Genomic DNA, 13,377 nt, shown 5'->3' on the forward strand with positions numbered 1-13,377 from the left:
ACCTTTGGTAATGGGGGCTATATAGGAGTCACTTTGTCGGTCGGTCTGTCTGTCCCGAAAATTTCATCCGATCTAAACCAAACTTGGTCAGAAGTTGTATCTGGATGATGTCTAGGTCAAGTTTCAATATGGGTCATGCGGGGTCAAAAACTAGGTCACGGGGTTACTTAGTGCGTTTTAACCGCAAGTTTGTCCAGACCATAACTATGTAATTTGTTGTTAGATTTTAAAATGACTTGGTACATTTGTTCACCATCATGGGACGGTGTGTCATGTGAAAGAAGTACGTCGATATCTCCAAGGTCAAGGTCACACTTGGATTTGCCCATAAATGAGCTTGTCTGGGCCATAACTTTGTCATTTATTGTGAGACTTTAAAATCATTTGGCACATTAGTTCACCATCATTGAACAGTGTGTCATGCGAAAGAAATACGTTGATATCTGCAAGGTCAAGGTCACACTTTGAGTTCAATGGTAAAAAATGGCCATAAATGATCTTGTCCGGGCCATAACTATGTCGTTCACTGTGAAATTTTAAAATCGTTTGGCACATTTGTTCGCCATCATTGAACAGTGTGTCATGCAAAAGAATTCGTAAATACCTCCAAGGGCAAGGTAACACTTTGAGTTAAAAGGTCAAAAATGGCCATAAATGAGCTTGTCCGGGCCATAACTATGTTGTTCATTGAGAATTTTTTTAATCATTTAGCACATTTGTTCACCATCATTGGACGGTGTGTCATGCGAAAGAATTACGTCGATATCTCCAAGGTCAAGGTCACACTTTGAGTTCAGTGGTCAAAAATAGCCATAAATGTGCTTGTCCAGGCCATAACAATGTCGTTCATTGAAAGATTTTAAATTCATTTGGCACATTTGTTCACCATCATTGGATGGTGTTTCATGCGAAAGAATAACGTTGATATCTGCAATGTCAAGGTCACACTTTGAGTTCAAAAGTAAAAAATGGCCATAAATGATCTTGTCTTGGCCATAACTATGTCATTCATTGTGAGATGTTAAAATTACTCGGTACATTTGTTCACAATCATTGGACAGTGTGTCATGCTAAAGCATTATGTCGATATATCCTAGGTCAAGGTCACACTTTTAGTTCAAAGGTCATAAATGGCCATAAATGATCTTGTCCAGGCCATAACTATGTCATTCATTGTGAGATTTTAAAATTACTTGATACATTTGTTCACAATCATTAGACGGTGTGTCATGCGAAAGAATTACGTTGATATCTCCTAGGTCAAGGTCACACTTGTAGTTCGAAAGTCAAAAATGGCCATAAATGAGCTTGTCTGGGCCATATCTATGTCATTCATTGTGAGATTTTAAAGTGACTCTGTACATTAATTTTGTTCACAGTCATTGGACAGCGTGTCATGCGAAAGAATTCAAGATTTCAAAGGTCAAAATGGCCATAACTGATAATGGCATAATAATTCTTAAAAATCTCCATAAATTAGCTTCTCTTGTTTTGTGACGACAGCATGCAAAATAGTCTGTGTCAATGCAGCATGTGGGGGTATATGTCACGTTTGTGACAAAATTAAAGAAACTTAATAGACCACAAACAAACATCATTGTGTGTATCTTGGTATTTGTTATGAAACCTCTGTTTTATTTGCGTGCACCAATAGCTTTAATATGCATTTAATCAATGTCAGAAATAACATGGACTTAAACTAAATTCTAAATATTCAATTATATTCATACATACCCTTGTTTTGATTATGCAAAAAGAAATACAATCACTTGTTTATACAGTTAGTCTAGAGAAAAAGTTATCCATTAACACCACTGAATGAAGCAAAGTCCCCGCCAGTCACTGCCGTTGTAATATTTTACATGCTGCATAACAACACTTTTGGTGTCCCTTTAATGTTGTTAATATATTATCTGACACATCCCTGCACCATAATACCGGTACCAATCTTTTGACATATCTTTGTCAAGACTAAAAAGCAACAGAGAGATAACACATGTTAACCTATGATTCGTGTGTATTCCTCTTGTCTTTTATATATACAAAATTGTGTACAAATAATCAAGCAATTAACATGAATTATGATATTTTAAAACAATTGCAGTAAGAGAAAAGGAAGAAAATATTAAATTTTAATATCACATAATGTGTTTGTTAAAAAAAAGAAAAAAAGATCAACTTAGATATGGTTTATTTTAAACCTATGTTCTGTTGGAAATACATTATTAAATGAAACACAATTCAGTATATACCATGAAATATTTGGTTAATTTGAGTAAGTATCAGTACAATATGCAAAATATTTTCTAGAATTATTATGCCTCCTTTCGAAGAAGAGTGGGTGAACTGTTTTGCTGGATGTTGGTCGGTCTTTCTGTCTGTTGAAAGACCAGTTTGTTTCCAATCAATAAGTCGTCAAAGAATTGACCAATTGGCTTGATACTTCACATGTGCATTGGCCTTGGACAGTAGCTAATCTTTATTGAAATTGGGGTCACAATTCAACGGTTACTGTCACTATAAGTGTGAAAATTGTTTCCGATCAATAAGTCGTCAACGAAAAGACAGATTGACAATAAGTGTGAAAATTGTTTCCGATCAATAAGTCGTCAACGAAAAGACCTATTGACTTGTAACTTCATATGTAAATTGGCCTTGGACAGTAAATGACCCGTATTGAAATTGGATTCACTAGATCAAGGGTCAAGGTCACTGTCACAATAAGTGTGAAAATCGTTTCAGATCAATAACTCATCAACGAATTGACCGATTGGATTGACACTTCACATGTGCATTGGCGTTGGACAGTAGATGGCCCCTATTGAAGTTGGGGTCACTAGGTCAAAGGTCACTGTCACAAATGGTGTTAAATCCTGTCAGATCAATAACTCGTCAGCTATTTCACCTGTTGTGTGGTGTGTAACCCGTACTTCCGGTTGGTGGTAAAACTGCAGAAGAAAATTATTAATTATGTTAATAGTAGCTTGTAAACTATAGGTAAACCTAGTCTATATTGACAATAAAACCCACTAGTAAAGATCCATTGCAAAGATTTTTTTTGCAAAAACACAGAGAAATGTCCGATAAACAATCTGACTCAAGCAACACAAGGGACAAGATGGCGGCCACCGGCCACCCCCCACCCACTAAAGTTGTAAACAAGGGAGCAAGGAGGAAGGCCTCAGCAAACACTGCGGACAGGGAAAGATCAGCATCAAGGGACAGCATGAAAAGCTCTTCCAGAAATGTTTCCCCTAGTAAATCTGAGGTTTGGACTTGCGATACATGTAATGAAAAATTCTCAAATGAAAATGACTGCCTGTTTACCTGTCAGTACTGTGATGTTAACCATAGGTGTTTGAAATGTCTCGGAATACCAAAGACTGCATACAAAGCTGTTGGTAATAGAATTGATATGCCATGGTTTTGTACAGTGTGCCTTGAAAAAACTTTGAAAACTCTCAAAGATCAAAAAAGTATTGAGGATCGATGTTCAGATTATCTTTCAGACTTCTCACGTCGTAAGATTGAAGAAAGGCTGACAAAGATGGAGGCTGACATGGTTGGCATACGTGATGATATGGGAGTTATGCGGGAAGAACTAATGAAAGAGATTAAGGACACTAAGGTGATCAGTGCAGATGAAGCGGTAAGCAGTGCAGAGACAGATGCTGGAGTAAGTAAGGTTAGTGCTAAGAAAATCGTAGGAAAATCTGATGAGCAGATAATGAATTCAATTCAAGAAAGAATTGATAGGAAAAACAATATAGCGTTTTATAACATACCTGAAGGATCCGGCAATATCAAAAATGAAAAAATCGAACATGATAAACACGAGATCAGACAAATTGCAAAGGAAATGGGTGTCATGATTCTTGCTGAAGACATTTTGGTTGTTCGGCGCATAGGTAAAACTGGTTTACGGAGAAAAGTTCATGGTGAAGATGTTGAAGTCCCAAGAATCCTAGTCGCAACTTTCACCGAAAACATTAAAGCAACGATTATGAAAAACTGCTATAAACTTCAATTTTCAGAAGTAGCATATATTAAGAAAGTTGGTGTGAAACATGACATGAGTTACGATGAACGACAAAAGGAAAAAGAACTGAGAAAAGAAGCGAAGGATAAAACCGAGGCAGAAAAAGATCCAAATTTTCGGTATTTGGTCAGAGGCCCTCAGTGGGACAGAAAAATTGTAAGGGTAAAGTCATTCAAGGCCAAAGGGATGGAGGCGAACGAGCCCATACTAGGCTCTCTAACGCTCAGCCCGGGTGAGTAAATGAACACAGTGACCAGTGTAGAAATGTTTTTAACATTGTAGATAGTTTTCCAGTTCTGTTCACAAATGTAGATACGTTCACAAATGATAAGTTTTATGAACTGAAAATGAAGTTAATAGACATGAAAGAAAAGCCTAAAATAATTGCATTACAAGAGGTAAAAGCTAAAAACTTCAGATATGAAAGACTGATTGCAGAGTATAACCTGGACGGGTATGAAACTGTGTATAAAAACCTTAGTAAAGACTCGGAGGGAAGAGGTCTACTGATTTATGTCAATCAAGAATTGAAATTCACCCAGGTATCATTTAAGACAGTCTACAATGAATATCTAAGTGTTGAAATTAGCCTGAATAAATGTGACAAGTTACTCTTCACATCAGTATATCGTAGCCCTAGTATGAGCACAGAAGAATGTCAAAAGCTTTGTAGTTTGATCAATGAAATCACTGCTATGAAATACACACACTTTGTTACAGTAGGTGATCTGAACTTGCCAAATATCAACTGGAGTGATATGTCTACAGACAAGGGACCAGGTGACTTCAGTTTTGAATTTGTGGAGTGCATCAGAGACAGCTTCTGGTATCAACACGTACATGAGCCAACGCGTGGAAGGGGAGACGCAGATCCATCACTTCTAGACGTTGTATTCAGCAATGAGGAAGGAATGATAAATAGTGTAAGCATGCAGATTAGGGCTACTAGAATGATTCCTGGACTAAACAACCTATCATATGAAAAACGATTAAAGAAATTGAACATACCAACATTGAGTTATAGAAGAGTAAGAGGGGATATGATAGAAGTTTATAAACTACTGAATGGAAAATATTATTTTGATGAAAAGGAATTGTTAAAACTGAATCAAGAAAGCGTAACTAGGGGAAACAATAAGAAATTATATAAGACAAGACCTCGTTTGGACATCAGAAAGTTCTCATTCAGCCACCGAGTCGATGACACCTGGAACTCATTACCAAACAGCGTTATTACAGCTACATCTATAAAGTCATTTGAGGCAAGACTAGATAAATATTGGAAAAACCAAGAAATTGTTTACAACTTTGAAGCTAAAATCTCGACCGGAAGAGATAAAAAAAACGAAGAGCTTGAGTCAGAGGCTGAGGGCCTTCTTCAAGAACTCATCTAAGGTAATCTAAGGTAATTGGCTTGATACTTCACATTGAATAGGCCTTTGGCAATAGATGACCCCTAGATGCTAGTATAATACTATACTATTATCAACCCATAAACTTTGACAATGATTTAACAGAAGTGCATAATACTGTGTCAACTAAAAACTTATTTCAGTTGTGAAGTCACTTTAATATGATAAGATTTTCTTTTATACCTAATGATACAATATGACATTTCTGCAGTGAAATAACAGCAGTGAAAAGAACAAATTGTTATTTTCACTAGTGAAAAGAACAAATTTTCGGAACTCCTTTTTCTATTTTTAGATTATCATCAATAATTTTTATATATTTTCTATGATCACGAGTGATCTTAAATCGACATTCCACCGAATCCAACAAATTTTCTTTTTATTTTATGCTTTTTCACCGTTTATTTACATTGTAAAAGAGTTTAACTGGAGAATTTTGCTGGTATAATGACGTCATTTTGTGTTTTAAAATGTATTGAGGCACGCCACGGGAGAAACTCCGAGAAAGGGTAACTTCTCAGCAAAAGGGCTGCGCCACTCGTGAAAATATATTTTCTATGATCACTTGTGAAATAACAAACGATCTTACACTGACATGAACAAATATCCTCTATATCTATCATAAATTTATCTCCGACCGCGGAGCTCTTGTTTAATAATGTGGTGGATTTAATTTTATTATACGCTTGCCTTGGCCGTTTATCACTATCATGAGCACACAAAGTCGTTGTGAACAGGAACATCATCATCATGTTTATCTGTCATGACAAAAAGGCATAGTTTAAGGACACACAAATAGAATACTTCCGCAATTTGTAAAATAATTGTTATAAAAAGGAGCTATGTTTAGCTTACCAGCTTTTTGGATCACCGTTGTCCGTCGTTCCTTGTCATTATTTGCCTTGTTAACACTCTAGAAGCCAAATTTATTGTCTGATCTTCATAAAACTTGGTCAGACGATTTATCCCAATGATATCTTGGTCGAGTTCGAAACTGGGTCACTTGAGAACAAAAATTAGGTCACTAGGCCAAAATAAAGAAAAAGCTTGATAACTTCCTAGAAGTCACATTTATTGTCAAATCTTCATCAAACTTTGTCACATTTGTCCCAAAAATATTTCAGCTGAGTTCGAAAATGGTTCTGGTCAGTTGAAAAACATGGCCGCCAGGGGGCGGGGCAGTTTTCCTTATATGGCTATAGTAAAACCTTGTTTACACTCTAGAAATCTAATCTTAAGTCCAGTCTTCATGAAAATTGGTCAGAACATTTGTTCTAATGATATCTAGGCTGAGTTCTAAATGGTTCCAGTTCGTTGAAAAACATGTCCGCCAGGGGCCGGGGCAGTTTTCTTTATATTGCCGAGTAAATTGTTATTGTTTACATTCGGGATTTTCCGCGCATGCGCACTGACAGTCTTAACTTTGCAGGTGCGTGTGACGTCACGCGTTTACTCGTAAAACCTTGTTAACACTCTAGAAGTCTTATTTTAGTCCAATCTTCATGAAACTTGGTCATAACATTTGTCTTAATGATATCTTGGCTGAGTTCTTAAATGGTTCCAGTTCGTTGAAAAACATGGCCGCCAGGGGGCGGGGCAGTTTTGCGTGTATGGCTATGGTAAAATCTTGTTAACACTCTAGGAGTCACATGTATAGTCAAATCTTCATGAAACTTGGTCAGAACATTTGTTCTTATGATAGTTAGGCTGAGTTTGAAAATGATTTTGGTCAGTTGAAAAAGATGGCTGCCAGGGGACAGGGCAATATTCCTTATATGGCTTAAGTAAAATCTTGTTAACACTCTAGAAGTAACATTTATAATCCAATCTTCATGGAACTTGGTCCGAAGATTTGTTCTAATGGTAGCTCTGCTGAGTTCCACAATAGTTACAGGAGAGTGGCAGTTTTTCTTATATGACTATGTTAACACTTAGTTAGTTGTAATGAGGATGTTGGTGCACGATGATGATAATGATTGGCCCCAATTAACTAGGCAATTCCAGCAAAGATCCCTGTCTTGATGTTAGATGGATACCATTCATGAAATAGATTACAACTAAAACGTTTTAGGCAGCGTGCAGTCAGTCAGTAGTTTGTGTGTGATTATGAAAGATTTGTGATTTTAACAGGTTTTATTGTTGTTTCATTGGAAATAATATTACTGCAAGGTGAGTCTGAAAATTGTTCTAGTTGTTTAAAAACACTGTCGTAAATGTGAACAATTTGGTAGTAAAAAACAAAATGACTTTTTTTTTAACATAAACACACACACAATTATATTTATAACGCATATGTGTATATATTTGCCAAAACAACAAACCCTTTCTTTTCACAAAACAACGTTAACAATCCTTGCTTAACGTTTATGCTACTCAGGTGAGCAACCAAGGGCCACTATGGCCCTCTGTTCTTGTTTCCCAATGAATAGGCCGGAAAATCACATGGCGCTCTAATATTGCGCTCTGTAATAAAAACGAAACAGTGCTCATTGCGAAGACTTGTGTCATTTCGTGTGTCATTTCGCAGGTCAATTGGGCCTAGTATATGTGTGCATATTTTTTATGGGACCGCTTTGATTATTCGTGATAGCAAACGAAAAAAAATTCTCGAAACAAAAAGTTCTAATTGCGAACCACTGTGCGCGCAATATAAAGTTATACGCTATGGGTTCATTATATTAATTGTTTGTTGGGGTTCTCTTTTCTTTTAATTCAATATCAGTGGTGCCGAAAACACATATTTATAAACACCATTACAGTATTTAAGTGGAAGAACTACAAATAGAATTTACACAAATGTGCCGTTTATCGTGATCATTTTCTGTTATAACATAGAAAAAAAATCTATACATAAATAATTATGTTTTTAGCTCGGCTGTTTTCGGAGAAAAACCGAGTTATTGTCATAGCCAGCTCGTCCGCCGTCGCCGTGCTAAAACCTTAACATTGGCTCTAAAATCAAAGTGCTTCCACCTACAACTTTGAAACTTCATATGTAGATGCACCTTGATGAGTTCTACACGCCACGTCCATTTTTGGGTCATTAGGTCAATGTAACTGTGACCTCTAAAAAAATCTGACAAGCTTTAATTTATTCAAAACTGCACCCGCAGCCGAGCGTTGGCACCCGTTATGCGGTGCTCTTGTTTTTAGATCTTTGCATAGAATAATATACAGACATTATAGTTGATTACTTTCACTCGTAATACTTTCGTTAAAATTATATGTTTGCTTCAACACAAACAAATCGATTTTTGTTTTGTTTTATAAGAGATATTGGCAACAAAAGTATTAAAATAATAAAAATAATGTCCAGAATATCAGCATCAATGCCTGCAAAAACATTTCTCATTACATTCATTACATTACATGTATGTTTACAAATACAAACAATTGACTGGTTGTGGTTTGAAAAGTATTTTCTATACACCATGTACTCATAGTCCTGAAATTTTTTATAATTCTATGCCCTAAAAATACTTAAAACTCCTCAAAATTATCACAACATTATCGTCATCTTCATCAACATCATTATCATCAATGAATTAATCATTAGTATCCTCGTTTAACTTAACAATGCCGTTCCTAATAAATAATAACACAAAGACACATACTGGTCGTTTGTATTTAACAGGGCTTTCTACACATAAATGAAAAAACCTATTCTCCTGACGACCGTGTGCCTTCAATGTGCAATGGCACCGCTCAGTTGCAGTCTCGAGACGTCCGTAAACGTTGTAACATATTTCTGAATTATGTAAAGAAATGAAATGATACTCAATTTGTATAACATATCGTATTATGTATAATTAAAGATGCACGTGTATGGTATGCAGTTGCGAAATATACAAGATTTATCCATAACCACCAATCAAGAGAAATGTACGCGAGTTCACTTACACCCCAAACAATAATAGTTAGTAATGAACGATTATTGTTTTACCGCGAGCGGAATACGCAACCCTGCTGTTCATTTTCCATTTTCTTTTTAGTTCACCTGGGCACATTGTGCTCATGGTGAGCTTTTGTGATCGACTTTTGTCCGTCGTGCGGCGTCAACATTTGCCTTGTTAACACTCTAGAGGTCACATTTATTGTCTGATCTTCATGAAATGGTCAAACGATTGGTCTCAATGATATCCTGGACGAGTTCGGAAATGGTTACGGTTGCTTGAAAAAAACATGGCCGCCAAGGGGCGAGGCATTTTTCTTAGGTATATGGCTGTAGTAAAAATGTGTTATCACTCAAGAGACCACAGTTATTGTCCAATCTTCATGATTCTTGGTCAGAAGATTCATTCCAATGATATATTGGACCTGTTCGAAAATGATTCCGGTTGGTTGAAAAACATGGCCGCCAGGGGGCGGGGCATTTTTCCTTAAATGGCTATAGTAAAACCTTGTTAACCCTTTAGAGGCCACATTTGTTGTCCGATCTTTATGAAACTTGGTCAGAAGATTCATTCCAATGATATCTTGGACGAGTTCGAAAATAGTTTCAGTTTCGTGGAAAACATGGCCGACAGGCGGCGGGGCTTTTTTCCTGATATGGCTATAGTAAAACCTTGTTAACACTTTAGAGGCCACATTTATTGTCCGATCTTCATAAAACTTGGTCAACAGATTTGTCCCAATGATATCTTGGACGAGTTCGAAAATAGTTCCAGTTTCTTGGAAAACATAGCTGACATTTGGCGGGGCATTTTTCCTTATGTTGCTATATATGGCTATAGTAAAACATTGTTAACACTCTATAGTCCACATTTATTTTCCGATCTTTATGAAACTTAGTCAGAACATTTTCCCAATGATATCTTGGACTAGTTCAAAAATGGTTCCGGTTGCTTAAAAAAACATGGCCGCCAGGGGGGGGGGCTTTGGAATTTTTCCTTGTATGGCTATTTATGGCTATAGTAAAACCTTGTTAACACTCTAGAGGCCACATTTAGTGTCCAATCTTCATGAAACTTGGTCAGAAATATTTGACCCAATGATATCTAGCACTAGTTTGAAAATGGTTTCAGTTGGTTGACAAACATGGCTGTCAGGGGGACGGGGCATTTTTCCTTATGTCGTTAGTTAAAACTTATTAACATTCTAAAATAAGTAAAATTTATTGTCCAATCTTCATAACACTTGGTCAGAACTTTTGTTTTAAGGATATCTTGGATCTGATCGAAAATAGTTCCGTTCTGTTGAAAAACATTTCCGATATGGGGCATCCTAATAGGGATATAGTAAAACCTTGTTAGCACTCAAAAAGTTACATTTATAGTTCACTCATAATGAACTTTAAGTAAGAGCATTTGTTCATATGATATCTTAGGGCTGCACTGAGCAGGTCAGTTCCATTGTATCTCACGTGAGCGACTTTGGGCCTTTCATGCCCTCTTGTTTTTCTTTTTAACGGCAGGTGGGGGTGGGGGGGGGGGGGGCTTTTAAGTACCGATGGCTCATGAAAAGTATTTAAATATAATATAAACATATGAAGGAATTTTGCAAGTGAGAGTGTAAAGTATGAAACCCATACCTTATAATTATTTTTTTTTAAAGAAGGCACACAATGAAGTAAAGGATGGAACACAATAATCAAGAAAATTTTAGCTGCTTTAGACTTAAATAAAAATTCATCCAATGATTTTCACAGTAAAGGAATCAGTTCTTGTTATTATCCCATCTCTCATGAACTAAAAACTGGACTTAAAATCAACTTAATATCGAAATGTATACCAGATATAGAATATGGTTTCATCCAACAGCATAAAGTAAAACATATATAAAAGTAGTTTGAATAATCGGTATGTACCCTTATCCGATTATCAATACAATATTTTCAATGTCTCTAAATTATCGAACACCTGTATTTGTCGTCTCTAAATTGTCTGACACAGGTAAAATTTTGAATATATTTATTTTAATTTTTCGGACAAGGAAAATAGTGTCCGAAAACAAAGAGTAATTACGGTAAACCGCAAAACGAGCAACCCCTGCATTTTTCGCGGTAAACGCTTAACGAGACACCCGTGCATTTTTCGCGCTAAACATTACCGCGCCTTCTCTTATAAATATCATGCAAAAACCAATTCAATACCGTATACCGTATTTTTTTTAACTTTTCGAAACTAAGAGTAATTACGGTAAACCCCAAAACGAGCAACCCGTGTATTTGTCGCGGTAAACCCTAAACAAGAAGCCCGTGAATTTTTCACGATAAACAGTTAACTAGAAACCCGTGCTTTTTTCGCGCTAAAATATAACCATACTTTCTCTTATAAATAACATAACAAAGGCAAGTTTTATGGTATGACCCCTTCATGTGTTCAGCAAGTCATACAGTTCATATGGGTCAACAAATATATTATGGTTAAATATAATAGAAGTTATAAGATGTGTTTATTATCCCCCGCCATAGGCGGGGGGAAATATTGTTTTGGCGTTGTCCGTCCGTCCGTCTGTCCGTCCGTCCGCCCGTCTTTCCGTCCGTCCGGCACTTTTGTATCCGGAGCCATATCTTGGAAATGTTTAGGCGGATTTCATTGAAACTTGGAAAGAGTATAGATATGGATAAGAGGATGAAGCACGTCAAATGGCATTGTACACCATCTGTAAATAACAGAGTTATGGTCCTTTGTATCTTGAAAAATGCTTTTTATTTAATGCAGACGCAAGTTTGCAAATCATTATGCCTTAGCTACGGCAGAAACCGTAACCCGTGACTGCCTGTGTGGATAACTGCAGTAAACTTTAGCAGACGAAGAATGCTAAAATCGTCTGCTTTAACCACCGCATCTGCCTGTTCTCACTGGTACAGTACATAGTGTGTATTCAGCAGCTTGTAAGACAACGTTGGCCAGTCTAGTGTTTATCATTTGAACACATTGGCTGCTTTCAGGGAAAACGGGGCTTAATGCATGTCAAATGAGATTATCTTGTGCACACTGATTAGCTGTATCAATGATTTGAAAAACAGCACATCTCGACCTGTGTTTTAAGACACACTCTTTATAAACTTGAATGGGTTGTGGTCATTTCAAACTTGCGATATAAAAAGCTATAACATAATTTTGAAAACTGAGTTGCGTCTAAGATAATACAACAGCGAACAATTTCAGTGCCTTCAGCGCTTTGATTTGTGTCCGGAGCCATATCTTGGAAGCGCGTTGTCGGATTTCATTGAAACTTGGTATGAGTGTCTATATAGAAGCATATTGGCGGGGGATATCAGTTCAACGAATTTGCTTGTTAATTATAGATGTACCATGTTTAATGTTATTGAAATAAATTGAAATAAGCAAATCATAAGCCACTGTTTTCTTTAAAAAAAACATTTATTTGTTTTAATCTAATGTGTTTCACTATTAAATGCCGTCGTTAACGTAATAAAACATTAAATGATATTTATGTGGGTTAGCAGATATTTTTTATGTAAAGATTTAACTATTTTAATAGACATAAACTATCCTCAGAAATTATTATTCATGCTTTCGATACTCTGTTCGATAATGCTGGATTACACTAGTTCCACTTCCCATACAGTAGGGTTCCATTATTAAACTGCCAAATGTCAAAGCATAATTCATGCCTTTATCAAATTTAAAAAGGATGTTATCATTTTGAATATAAATATGCCATCTTCCAATTCGTTACCAAAAATAAACCATTTCTTAAATTTTAAGACTGTTATAATCGCCCAAATGCAAACACCCGTGGAAAATATGGTTTCGACAGTGCGATTCGCAAAAAAGCACTGTACTTAAATAAACGCACTCCAAACGTTCATCTTTCACAGCAGTCCCCTATGAAATACACCAAAATCTTGCAGACGCACATAGGATTAAGGAAATAACCACAAAATCATGGGTGCGATCGCTAAAGTGCCTCTATACAAGAAAAGACAGGAACTCTTTAGAAATATGCCCTACTTCC

Source organism: Dreissena polymorpha, chromosome 14 (assembly GCF_020536995.1).
Source record: "Dreissena polymorpha isolate Duluth1 chromosome 14, UMN_Dpol_1.0, whole genome shotgun sequence".
NCBI lineage: Eukaryota > Metazoa > Mollusca > Bivalvia > Myida > Dreissenidae > Dreissena > Dreissena polymorpha.